Below are 15094 nucleotides of genomic sequence, written 5' to 3' on the forward strand. Positions count from 1 at the left end.
ATTAAAATATACACACTACTATATATAAAATAGATAACCAACAAGGACGTACTGTATAGCACAGGGAACTATACTCAATACTTTGCAATAACCTATAAGAGAAAAGACAAATATATATATATATATATATATATATATATATATATATATATATATATATATATACACGAGTCAAAAAATAGATAACTTGAGCTTCATTAAATTTTGATTTTTTGTGCTGCAAATGAAAAGACAATTAACATAATGGCAGAAAATATTTACAAATTATGTATCTCACAAGGGACTTGTATCCAGAATAATCAAAGAAACCTTAAAATTCAATAATGAAAAGACAAATAACCCAATTAAATTTTTTAAAACAATGAATATATATTTTTCCAAAGAGGATATACAAATGGATAATAAGGACATAAAATATGCTCAACATCATTAACAATCTGGGAAATGAATATCAAAATCACAGTGTAATACAATTTCACACCCACTAAGATGACTATAGAGAAAAGGTAACAAGTGTTAGGGAGGATGTGGAGAAATTGGAACCTTAATACACTACTATGGGCAATGTAAATTAGGGCAGAAACTTTGGGTAACATTCCCTCTGTTCCTTAAGCTGAACACTTCTATGATAGCGCCTCAAGTGACTCTTTAGCATTATCATTTGTACCTTCTCATCCTCACTTTTGCCACATATTTCTGTGCTCAAATATCCTCCTTTCATTCTGTTGTTTCTAACAGGATGTAATTTCTTATTGTCACCAATTTAGTCACTTGTCATTGTGTGAGCTCTAATTTGTTCATGACCCTCTTAGAATGAAGCATCTACCATTAACATAGTACTCCAGATGCATATTACTTTTTTTTAATACACTCTCTTTATTCATGCAGCATAAAATGGCATTACCATTTTGGAATGCTTAAAACACAATTAACTTATATTTATTTTACAGTCAATCCATTGACTTATTTTATTTTTTGCATTATTTTCTGTTTATCTATGTGTTTCCCATTCTGTAGGGTGCAAATGACATTTTGAGATTAAATATAAGACTTTATATTTATACATGTTAAAGTTCACTGTGCTAGGTTCAAAGCATTTTTGAGATCTGTTTTCATTCTGATTCTGTCATCCAATTTATTGGTTACCATAACTACAAGCACCTGACATCCATGCAGTTAACTTACTTCCAGATGATTTGGCCTATGTCATATTGTTATATATTATAATTTTTAAGGTTGTGTCTCACACTCCTGTTAATTTGGTTTGTTTCTTAGTTGGAAAATAAAATGAGAATGGTACCACTGTGCATTATTGACAAACAGGTAGCTATGGTTTTTCCCTATAACACTCTATGAACTTTTTGGAAAATGGAAATCTCCTTACTTCTCTTCCATTGCTGAAATCTAGGTTCTTGTCCCATATATGCCTTTTACTTTCATATATCATGGTCTCTGCCTGTGCCTTATTTTCTATCTAAAATGTTCTTCACCCTACTCTCACTTGATAAACCTATACTCATACTTCAAAGCCAAAGTCAAATTCTATAATTTTTATAATGCCTCCTTGGTACTTCTCAGTTAGTATTAATCTTTCTCCACTTAGTCACCTAGATGAATATCTTTAGCATATTTTACATCCCTTGAAACAGACTACAATTAATTATATTTCCTGGACATGTGTGTTTATTTCCACCATTTGATTGTAATCTCTTTGAAGCTGGAGACTAAATATTCTCCACAGTATCTACCTTACTTATTTTTGATATATAATACATGCTGAATAAGTTAAAGGTGCAGAAAAATATCAAAGGAGACAGGGATATTGAAAAACGCATTGAATTATAGTTAGTATACATGGATTCTGGTTCCCACGTTTCTGTATGTGACCTTTGGGCAAGTTATTTCCCCTCCTCTGTGCCCCACCAATTTATCTACAAGATATTTTCATCTCATTATTCATTGTCCTTGATTACAATATTTCATTAACTTGTCTGTTGCATAAATAATCAGTTTAATTTTCTAGGTGTTCAAATTCAAAATAAGATATACTTGCTTTTCTGCAGTGAACCAGCCTCATCCCAAGCACTGTATTCCTGGATATCTCTTTCCTGTGTCAATTACTCTTGGAGCTTTCCCACATCCTTCCTTTGATGCAACTACAGGTGAATTTTGAAACATATCTCCAGGATTCTTGATGCATATGGCCAAGATATATACTTAAAAAAATTAGTATTAATGATATCAATGTTTTATGCTAGATTTTGATCTGAATTGGTAATCTCTTCTTATATACTCCAGCTACAGAGTAGATTTTACCCAACCACATTATGTGACACTGGATGCAAATAAAATGAAAAGGGAAAGGAAACAAAATTTGAAAATCTGCTAGATACTAAGCATGAAGATGAATCTAATTTCCTTCTAACATGAATCTATAAGCTAGGTATTATTAGCCCTATATTACAGATGAGGAAACTTATTCTCAGAGAGATTAGAAGTTGTAGAACCTGAAATAAGAATCAAGTATTTTTTAATTTCAAAACCTGTAATCTTGATCATTACACTACACTGATACAAGGTAGAACTAAGCAAGAGAATTCAAAGGTTTCCATGCAAATCCATGCCAGCAAAATTCAGAAACATATTCTATTTCCATTCCCTAGCACTGGAGGTTAGGTGGAATCATCTTCTTATCTGGAATGTATTACATTTGATTTCTTTAAACCCTTAATTTAGAAATATTTTAATATACACAATAATAAATAGACTTGCATACTAAATAACATTATAAAGCCACATAAAACCAGCACTCAGCTTTAAAAATTATCAGCATTTTGCCAGTCTTTTTTCATTTATTCCTTTCCCCCTCTTTGGGGGAAGCATTTTGAATCAAATCCAAACATCACATTATTTCACCCACAATTACTATAGTTACATTGGATTGTAAACAAACTAAAGAGCAGTCAAGAAGCACATAAGACATCTAATCCACCACTAACAATATATAACAAAGCACTTTCACATGTATTACCTTATTTTACCATCACAAAAGATCTCAGAGGAGCTCTCTGGTATATGGAACTTCAATATGGACATTTTCATGGACGTTTTGGGGGCAGTTGAACATACTTTCTTGACCAAGGCATTATTACATGGACTAAAATACAAACAAGTTTTTGTATAGGAAACTATTGCATAGGCTAAAATACAAGTAACACAAGTCATCTAAAATTTTTCTGAGTAAATTCAAAACATACATATTTGCTATTTGAATATCACTCCATTCCTGAGCTTAACCTCATCACCTTTCTTCTAATTCCATCGTTCTATCTGAGGATTGAGAGGTGATGGTGGGGTGAGGTTATGGATGAGTTATTTCATACATTATTTGGTAATAAAAATATAAAAATTTTACATTTCGGTATGGAAATTTTATGGTTGCATCAAAAATGTCCACATTCCAGATAAAAATGCAATTCTCAGTCAAAGAAGATGACGGCAGTTAATACTTATTGAGCACTTACTGTTGGCCAGGCACCAGGTTAAATGATACATGTGTAAATGAATTTAATCCCCAGGCTGAAAAAATGACCATGAAACCACTTACAACAAAATGGCTTGCTTTGTCCTGTGTGTAAGGATAAACAAGGTTTGTTATCTACATTTGACCAGAGGTAGGAAATGAGGCACACTGGTATGAAGGGATTTGCTCTGGACCACAAGGCAAGTACAGGTCAGAACAAGTACAAGCATGCAGATCTACTAATCCTAGCAAAGTGTTCTTTCCACTGTTCCATTTCTTAAACAACCTAAGCTAAAGAAAAATACAAGGGGCAGTTTGGTTCAATTTTTTTTTTGGAAACTTTATGGTTTTAAGCTCCAAAGGAAATGCCATAAAAAGGTATTAATATTGAAATAATAATAAATAATAAGCTATCATTTGTTAAACACTCTATGTTCTTACATAAAACTTATCATTCCATCATCACCATTACCCTGAGTTATTATTGTCCCCTTTTAGTTCTGAGACTGAGAAAAGCTAAGTAAATTACCACAGGTTTCTTAGCTTGGAGAAAATTGTACTTTCAGGGGCATGTCAAAAAATTCACAAAAGGCATAATGGCCACCAATAAAAGCAACACATGTAAATAATATTTGTATGGGCATTATATCTCATACACAAGGAATTTTACATAGTATTTGCTCTTACATGGTGTTCTTTTACTGGAACTGATATTTGAAATGATTGGATGTTTGTTTCATTTTAAGTGATGAATTTTAAATTGTCGTTCATTCTGGGAACCTTAGGGAGGTGAATAAACAAACGTGTTGATCTTTTTCTTAGGGTTTAACACTACCTTTTAATGGAAGATTGACAAAAGGGATATTAATTTCTTAGTTACAGTGTTTGAGGAGAGCGCTGCCTCTTTCTGTTGCTGATGCTATTTCTGCTGTAGGGATAGCTGCATACTTTAAAATGAAGATGTTGTTGTCACTTACAATCAAGCAAATAGCTAACTACAGCCTTTAATATGAACCTATGTTCCATAATACCAGGAACTTCAAAGCACTTCTTTCAAAAATAGTGGAGGCTAGACTGTGCAAATTCCTTGAAAGAGGTTAAAGATTCTACATAAGTGCAAGATAGAGTAATTATTGTCAGTTTTCAAATGCCAGTTCCACTCCCTGATCTGCCCCAAGGTAGCTTCTCAGGCTGATGGCTCTCGATTTAAAACACACTTCAAAGCTCCCAGTTACTAGGACTTGTAAAGATAAAAGAGAGTATCTGAAAGTTGTTTCAGTTCTGGGGTAAAACACTGAAAGCAATAAGACAGAAGAATATGTTTTAAAAATTATAGTTAAAAAGTGCTTACATTCTTTGTTTAAAGAATTGAAAGACTTTCTGGAAAATTAAACTCCACATTTCACTTATTTTTCTGAATGACCCAGATCCATCAAAGGAAATTATTAATTGATCCATTTTACAATTCAGATAATTGCTTTCAGTACTACACTGCAGTTAGTATATATTAGGAATAATCATGTAGAATTTCTTTCTCAGAAGTTCCATAAGGACTCTCCTAGCAAGGGTAAAATATATGCAATCCTGAGCTCCACAGTCCTTTACTTTGGAGTTTCGGGAAAATAAGGATAGCTCATTTTGCATTTTTAGAATACACTTACGTATATGAAATATTTGTGAGGGAAGTTTAGTCTGCTCACATATACCTCCTGCACAGGAACACAATCACTCAGAAAGGTTGGTGGAAGGAAAGGAACAATTGCCTGTCAGGAGAGGGATAGGTTGTTAGAAAGAACAGCATGGGTTTAAGTTATACAGATAGTGGCAGATGCTGGTAAATTGTGTGTGGGAAGGGAAAGAGGCACAAGGCATGGATAAAGGATTAGGAGTCAGGAATATTTCTTTTTAACCGCTCAATTTTGGGTTCTACTTTATGGTTTAGTTCACATGTGGGAAATCTGTCACAAGTTTTTGAGAATGCTCATAGTCAGATAACTTAAAGCCAGGAAGCATGCTAAAGTTGGAAAAATATTCTGTTGGTCCTTTTAGAATTGAAGCTTAATGAATGCATATGATTCAATGAAGCAAATATCTCTTGAGGCCTACTATATGCTAGCCATTTGTAGGTACTGGGAACGAATAAAAAATAATGTTTGCCCTCAAGTAACTCTAAGCCTATTGGAGGATATAGAAAAGAAAACAGATAACAGTCTAGTGTGATCAATTTCTTTATAAAGCTAAACAAAGGATGCTATGATAGAATATTGAAGGAGCCTCTAACCCATACTGTAGTAGTAAGGGAAGACTTCTAGTAAGGATTAGTTATCTAAATTGTGTTTTCAAAGATGTATAAGGAACAGTTAGGTGAAGAATGGAAAAGAGTCTCTCAGACACTTATACAAATAGCTGTAAAGCTGGAAAACCAAATAAACAATGTCTATCACAAATGATAGATTGGTTTCAAGGTTTAATACTAATTTATAGATAACTTTCTAACATATCCATTTTCCTTCTTACTCTCCAGTGTACAGAGGCTTCTGGACAATCTTTATTATATTAGGTTTTGGTTTTGGTCTGGCTGGGGGATTTCTGTGTGTGTGTGGTATGCCCTTTGCCAGTGCTTCATGTTATAAAGCTGGAGGTGGCTTCCTGATGATATTTTCACATTACCTCATAGGGACATATTAGAAAGCTGTGTGTGTGTTTGATATTTTAAGCTGACATTACTCTAGGTAAAAATAGAATTTGTAGACCAGAAAAAATGTTTTATATATATAGAAAATTTAATTGACAATGATGTTGGCTCTTTCATAACTGGATATACTCTCTATGCTTCACCATAATATAAAAGTAAACTATCCTATACTTTGATTATACAGTTAGGGAATGTACAATTGTTTAGGTATAAACCAATTTGAACTGATCTTAAATTCAACCTTAATTTATAGCCACAAATCCTCTCAAAATGTTAAATAGCTTTTGCATTTTAACTAAATTCTTATCTGTTTAAATTTTGTTGTTGAAACTCTGGTATTTGAATTTTAAATAATTATTTTGTACTTGTAAAATATGGAAAATTATCAAGAATTGGAAAATAAATATCATCCATAAGCTCAAAATATAAAGATAACCAATGTTAATATCTTGTATATCTGTTTGAGTGTTTCACTATATACATATTTATTTTATTTAAAAAATCTGGATATCATACCATATATTAATAGTTTTGTATCTTTTTTGAAAATTAAATCTCATGTAATGATTTGTGTCCAATGTCATTATTAATCTTTGCAACATAATCTTTAAGAGCTGCATATATTCTACCATATATTTCTAGCATAATTCATTAAAGAGTTACCTTATCATTGGGAATTTTGTTTGTTTCTATTTCTTATATTATAAATGTTACAATAAATGTTCTTGTATATTATTTCACGCAACAAGTGTTTATTAAGTGCTTACTATGTATAAGCCACTGTACAAGGAAGGGGTAAATATTGGTGAACAAATCAGGCAAGTTCCCAGGTGCAGGGAATGCATAATCTAGTGAAGAGATAGACAATAACTAAATAAAGAAATAAGTGTATAATTTAAAAATGTAATGAGTCTTATGAAGAAAATGAACAGAATTATAGAGACCAAAGAAGTGGCAGTAAGACTACTTTAGCTAAGGTAGTTGGAGAAAGCACTTAGGAGGTAATATTTACACCTAGACTTGAATGATGAGAAGGAGTCAGACATGGGAACAATGTGTGTGTGTGTGTGTGTGTGTGTGTGTGTGTGTGTGTGTGTGTGTCTTTGTGTGTTTCAGGGAGGAGTGGGGACACAGTGGTTGGTGTGTAGAGAATAGTGTTGCAAGAAAAAAGCAGCAATATGTGAAAACCTTAAGGTGGTAAAGAGATTTTAGGTTTGAGAGACTCAAAGACATACAGTATGGCTAGAGCTTAGGTAATTGTGGGGAAAGTTGGCTGAAATAAAATTCACAAGGTAAGCAAAAGCTAGATCAAGAGGGTTATTTTTTATAAGCCATGGTCAAGAGTTTGCATTTTTTTCCTAGTGCAATAAACAAACCATTGAAGGGTTTTAATAAGAAAACAAAAGCCATTGAAGAGTTTTAATAAGAAAACAAAAGCCATTGAAGAGTTTTAATAAGAAGAGAAAAATAATCTGACTTAGATAGCAAAAAGATTTCTCCTGCTATACCGTAGTGAATTGGTTGAAGATAGAAAAAAGTGGAGACACCTGTTAGAAGATTATTCGAATGCTCTAGGGTAAATGATATGGTGGCTTGGACTAGAGAGTGACAATGGAGAAGGGAAAAATAGTTTTAATATATGATATGTAAATTATATGTACACATTATACTCATATACATATAGTAGAACCAATAGATCTTGCGAGTTGTGGAGGAGACAAGAGAGGAAGCAAAATCATGGAAGTGCACAAGGTTTTGTGCATGTTACTAATTCTTTTTTCATAAAATATCCTAGTAAATGCATACTTTAAGGATCTTGCTACATAGTGCCCAACTGTTCCACCTAACATGCATACCAATTTGTTTCCCCACAAGAAGTGTATAATATGTCCTGAAATCCAAAATAATAGCAGAGAATTTGTATTTATATATGTTTTTAAATTCATTTTCCTCTCTCTCAATGCTTAGTACATGATAGTTACTCTGCCTAAAACACTGTTCTTTCTTCTCTTTGCCTTTGCAAAATATTTATGTTCCTCAAGATTCATAGTAAATCTTATCCCCTTTCATGGAGCCTTATTTCGCCAATGAAATTTTAAGTTACTTTAGGGTAGATGTCTAGTGTTATGCTTATGTGTATGATGTACTATCTAATACAATGCTAAGTTCAAATAATACTTGATAATTGATTAATGATTGTCTTGCTGAAATTTGGCTTCTCTAAATTCACATTCATGGTTTTTATTAGAATATTAGTTCCATGAAGAGTGAAACAAGATCTTGCAATTTATTAATTCCTGTTCTTAAAGGTATGTACCTAGAGAAGTCCTCTATTTACCAATTTTGAGGAGCTGTAATATACTGTAGGTTATATAAAGCGTAAAGCAGTAAATAATTGAGAATTGATGGGTACAGACAGAAATACCACTGGATGTTAGTGAAGTGAGGGATCGGAGTGAGTTAGCATGGGCAGGAAAGGCATTTTGGTAGAAGTTAAACTTTTGGATGAAGATTTAAAGACATGGCGAGGAGAGACTGCCCATTATAGACAGGGAGGCCAGCAAAGCCCAGATAGCAATGCAGAAGAGGTAGAAAGACAATAAGAAATATTTTCCTGATATTTTTCTCACAATATTTATAGTGCAAGAGAGTATTTATAGTGCAAGAGAGTAATGGAGAAATCAAATAATAGAACTTATATTTGGGGAATTGAAAGATAGTTGTAGTTGAAGGGTGTGAGGGATTTTAAGTTGCAACTCAGAGTCCCAGTAAATAGCTGTGTTATATTGAGGGGTGTAAGGGATGCAAGGGAAGACAGCCTTTGAAGAGTAATGGTGATAATAACTAATATTTATTGAACACTTTCTATGTACCAAACATCTTTCTAAGTGTTTTACAAGTATTATCACACAGAAACTTTACAATATAGATACCGCCACTTTACAGATGAAGAATGTAAGGTAGAGCAAGGCACTTGTCTAAAGTTAAGTATCTAGCATATGATGCAGCCAAACTTCAAAACGGAGAAGTCTGATTTCAGAGCCTACTCTGGAAACAATACAGTATAGCCCTCCCAAGAATATGGAGAGGTAGAGACACATGAGGTAGTAATGATGGCAAAGAAGAAATTTAGGAGTAAGGAAGAGGGAGAGCTGTTTAGAGATAATACTTATTGCAGTCGAGTTTGTGGTGTAGTTATATGTGTTTGTGTGTTCAATACACAGTAGATTATGATGATCTTGAAGAAGAAAGGAAATATTTATTAATTACTTTTAAGAAATCTTCATATTAGTACTTATGACTAGGTGCTCAATAAATACTTGACAGATCAAATGTAAATGAAGGTCAGGGAGGAATTTCAGAGTTTAAAATCTTGGTTGTTTAACAATTAAGAGTGATGTCGATACTCCAACTTCTGACTGGGCAAGTGGGTGACCAAATTGAACTGGAAAGGATAACTAGAATTGAATGTGGCTCTAGATTTAGAATGCCTAAAGAAAGACTTGGAGAAAAAAATACTTCTTTTTTTACCTACAAATAAACTGAGCTGATCCTGCTATATTTATTTCTAGGACACCTAGTTTCAGACACCTAACTTGACCCTGTCAAAATATCTATTTTAGTGTATAGTCTACCAAGATTTTGCTTGGTTAAAAGTCCTGATTTTTAACTATATAAACGATCTTTTTCTTACTCTCACTACTGCTACCCTAACATCTTTATGGTTTACTCTAAGCAGAATCTCAGTTGAAAATATTGGGAAAGTACAGTCTTATAATGGCTGCTGATTGGAGTGCAGGTCTAGGATTTCAACTCTCATTGCTGTTAACTTGCAGTGATTTCATTTCCTGGTGTTGTCATGATTTGGCTTTAGCTTACCATTGACAGTCTGTAGAACTCTCCTTAAGGGCTAGCCAGGAAAACAACTTCTATTGACTCTACCTATGCATGGAGTCTCATTTCTCTAAGAAGTATATTCTAAAGCAATTTTTGACTTAAAATGAAAATAAAACATTTTACTATTTCTTTCTAAGAAGACTGGTCAAATACTTTGAGCAAATGTTTGGAGATATTCCACAAATTTACTTTGTTGTTTTATATGAAACATTATGGTGTTGTGGAGACTGAGATTTCTATGTCTATACTATTGACTGAGGCACACATCAGTGCATTTAAAATTAACACGGAGAATTAACAGTGTTTTCCAGGAGAAATATTCTTTTTGTTTTCATTCTTATGATGCCCCTCCCAAAAGCCCAGGACTATAAGTCCTGAAGTAAAACTCTCTGCTTACCTTGAATCAAAGTCCCAATATAATGTCAATTTACAGGAGAGCTGGGATAATATTACATTATTCTTATAATTTGGGGCTGTGGTGAGCAACCTTTCTAAACAGTCAGCTGATTTGGCTCAAGTGGTACAGATTGTAGCTTCACTAAATGTCTGGAATTTTCTGCCATTTGAGTTTGAGGTATTTACCTTTAAGACAGCTGTTGTCTTTAATAACTAGCATCCCTTTCTTTATTTCATAAGTTCTTCAAAGCTCTGGTATACTAGCTCATCTTGTAGTTTCATTTGAAGCGATTTTTGGCATAGAGGGGGGAGAATTACTAATAGGTAAATCAGTCTTAACTTTTATTTCCATGTTAATCATGCCTTCAAACTGACAATCATGTGAAAAATATTACTAAGGCATGAATAAATATAGATAGTGGGACAGTTTGCTAAGTCTACATTTCTTCAGAGAAAACAACAGTGTTATAAAAGGAATAAATGATGTGCAGTTATATCTTTTTGAAAAGAATTTCAAAAAGGATAGGAGAAAATGAGAAGAAAATGTACCATGAGTCTAAATCAAAGATATCACAATTATGGACCTTTTGCTTCCTGGCCAAATTAAAAAGCCTCTGGATAATTATAATATCTATAGAATAATTTTCTTTCCTTTGATGTAAATTGTCCATAGGGACAACATAAGAGAGGATGCTGGGAGTCAGTATTACATTTCCTTACTGTCAATGTCTATTACAGACAAATCTATTTCAAGGGAGAATAGTATCTAGTAGCCAGTTATTTGCATTCCTATCATTAACAAACTGTGTGAAATGAATTTAGTTTCCAAAGAGAGATTCAATTCTGTTCTTCTACAATTATGCCCTTTTCTCTCTTCAGAAGATAAAGGAATACATTACTTGAGCCAAGACTAAGTTGAATTTATAGTAACATCTCAATTAATTTGAACTATTTTGAGAGAAATGCAGGCTTGAATGGCAGGATGTTTTTTAAAGAAATAGTTTTACACACAATACATTAATGGGGCAATATATCATTGCCAATCAGGAAGGCTGCTTTAATGAATAAACATGCAATTGGAATGGCAGTTATTTGTCCAAAATGTGGGCTTAAGTAACTTTGTTCTCTTAAGGATGTGAGAGATGCCTTCATATCTCTAAGATTTGCTAAGAGAAACCTCTGTTTGCTTAATAAAGCCTATTTTCACACATAGAGCATAGGAAAACAATTACCTCTACATTGATTTTTTTCTTGACTGACCAATTTTGCTTATTCTTTGTTTTAATTCAGTTCTTGTTCTCCACTATCATTTTGGATTTGATAGTTTAACAGTACCTTGCTTTCTGAGGCTGCCTTCAATTAGATCTCTGATATCAGATGTGTACTGTTTTGTGTCTATAGTCTTTTCTTAGGTTGGCTCTTCTTGTGGCTGGTTCTGGTTTCTGTGGTGATAGTACAGGCAAAGCCTCCATACAACTAATTACTTACCTTTGTTATTCTAATTTTGGGGTTTTAACATAAATTCTAAATTAGTGGAGTCCAAATGAATATTTTACTCTATTTCCAAATAAGATGCAATCACCTAGACTGTACATTTTACATATGGGGTGTAGTTACCATTTAAGAAAATTTCCTGGACCAAAAATATGCTTCCACATAAGTTTACTGATAGTCATCCAAAGGGATTTCACTTCTATAGCATATGATGCTCTAACCCATTTAAATTGACAATCTACCAGGATACATCATAGTTTAAATTATCATTGATATTTATACACATGTTTATCACAAGAAAAACTGGAGAGCAGGTTTTGATAAGGATAAGAGGACATGAAGACATTGTCAGCATCACAAATTATGTATAAATAATATTTTTACCATTTTCTGAATAGCAGACTGAGGCCATGTTTTTTTCGTCTAGGCATTGACTATATATATATATATATAAAATTAAAATATAATAGAATAAATGTATAAGATTCCTCTTGCCATTTAATGGTTCTTCCTCTTCTCCTAGACCTTTAAATATTGCCGTGTCCCAGAGGTCATCCTTCGACCATCTCTTTAAGTACACTCCCTACTTACTTCTTTCATGATCTCATCCTGTCTCATGAATTTAAATATCATCTCTATGCTGAAGACTCACAGATTTATATATCTAGATATGATCACTCTCTTGAACTGCAGGCTCATACATTCAACTACCTGTTTGGCGTTTCTACATTAATAGCTTACTGACAACATATCACTCCTCTTCTCAAAACACTGAACTGATTTCTAATTTCACTGAGGAAAAGTGCTAATGTTCTTCTAATCAGCTGCAAGGCCCTGCATGATCTGCTGCCCCTATACACCCCCTCCATTACTTTTATTTTATTTTATTATTTTTTTTTCCTCCATTACTTTTTTTTTTTAAGAAGATGTTGGGGGTAGGAGTTTACTAATTAATTTATGTATTTTTGCTCTGTTGGGTCTTCATTTCTGTGGGAGGGCTTTCCCTAGTTGTGGCAAGTGGGGGCCACTCTTCATCGCGGTGCGTGGGCCTCTCACTATCGCAGCCTTTCTTATTGCGGAGCACAGGCTCCAGACGCGCAGGCTCAGCAGTTGTGGCTCACGGGCCTAGTTGCTCCACGGCATGTGGGATCTTCCCAGACCAGGGCTCGAACCCATGTTCCCTGCATTAGGCAGATTCCCAACCACTGCGCCACCAGGGAAGCCCCCTTCTCCATTACTTTTAAACCATGTTTTCTACAACTATGCCTTGCTTACTCAATTCCAGCCAGAGTTGCTTTCTTGCTATTGCTTGAACACAACAGACATTCTCCTACCTTAGGGTCTTTGCACTGCTTGTATCATTTGCTGAGAATATTCTCCCCAGTTCTCTGGGGAAATATTTCATCGTTTCTGAATCCTTGTTTTCTGAATCCTTGTTTTTTAAAAATATAGCCTTCAACCCTAATCAACTTATTTTAAATTGCAGTACTCCCCATTACCACCCAATACTACCAATAACTTATATTCTACTCTTCTTTTTCTTTATTACATAGCGTTATCACCTTCTAGTATAATATATAATTAACTTATTTTGTTTATTATTAATTGTTTGCTTCCTTCTCCTAGAACATAGGTTCCATGAAGACAAGGATATATATTTTTTTGACTGATATATTCCAAGCTCCCAGATTAGTTCCTGGCATAATAAATATTTGTTGAATGAATAGATATATTGACCAAATTAGCAGATTCACTAAGAATTAAGATAGGCGTCTCCCTCAATAATACCAATGAACACCAGTAGAAAGAAAGAACTCAGTTGAGTTTCAAGATAATTTACCTTTCAAGATGTTAGAGGCAACTATAGACATTTTTCTTTTAAGAAGCAGGTAGGTAAACTGGAGTGCATCTACAGAGTAACTGGGATGGTAAAGTTGGCTCAAAACCATGTTACTAGAATACTAGATATATATCCTGTAATAAAGGGGGAGAAATGTCTAGTTAAAATGTTAAGTAACTTTCCAAAATCATGACTCTTGTTTGAAAGCCATCAAATAGACAAAAGAATGGATTTGTTCTGTGTTTTTATGGAGTTGTGCTTCCCAAAGTGGGTTTAAGTAACTATAATTCCAAAATATGTTATACATATATCTAGAATAAAAGACACCACAGTAAATTAAGTTGGGAAATTCTAGGTTAAACAAAATTAAATTGGTGGCTTTACAATATGATTTATCAGAGGCTTTAATATGCTGATTATTTTGAATCACCAAAGTTGGGGGTGAAGAATACAGCACACTCTAAATGTGTTTAACTGCAAGACCTCCCCTTTTGTTCCCGGAAGCAACTCATGAACTCACTGTTCCGCAGAATACACAGATATAGAGGTAAAACATAAGACCCATATGTAGAAGTTAAAAGGAGAATGATTTCACACAAATTAAGAAAGAAAATTCTGACCATTAAAGCTGTAAAACAGTAGACAATTCTCTTTTTTGAGATAGTAAATTCCCTGCCAATGAAAGTGTTTAAATGGATTAAATGGCCAATTGTTAGGCATATTGTGGAGAGGGTTGCTGCATTAAACAGGGGATTAGGTACTCAGAGGTGATTTTTAATTGTAAATTTTTATTATTATATGATTATAAGACTGGAGTGGTTGCCACTAAGACCCTGTTTGCCATATCTAAGAAAAGCAGCACACACCTTATCAGCTCTAGCAATAGGCTCATTATAGTCATTCTGGCCGGTTGTCTCTTGCTTTCTTTAATGGAACAAAGTATGGAAATGCAAAATGGTATTAATGACCTGTTTTCTTTAACCTGTATGAAAGGGTGCCCTTAAAAATTCTTACCCAGGAAAACATCAATTAACTAGAACCTCAATACCTGTCAAATCCTAGTTAACAGAAATGCTTTCTTTTTTTCCCTTTTCTTTTTCTACTTTTTCTTTCCTCTCAATTCCTTCCTTCCCTCCCTTATTCCTTCCTTTCCTCCCTCTCTTCTCCCTTCCTTTATTATTTCCTGTCTTCCTTCCCTCTTTTTTTGGCTACACTTGACTTCAGTAAATAGTGCTAACTCAATATCAAG

This window comes from Stenella coeruleoalba (assembly GCF_951394435.1).
Source record: "Stenella coeruleoalba genome assembly, chromosome: X".
Classification (NCBI taxonomy): Eukaryota; Metazoa; Chordata; class Mammalia; order Artiodactyla; family Delphinidae; genus Stenella; species Stenella coeruleoalba.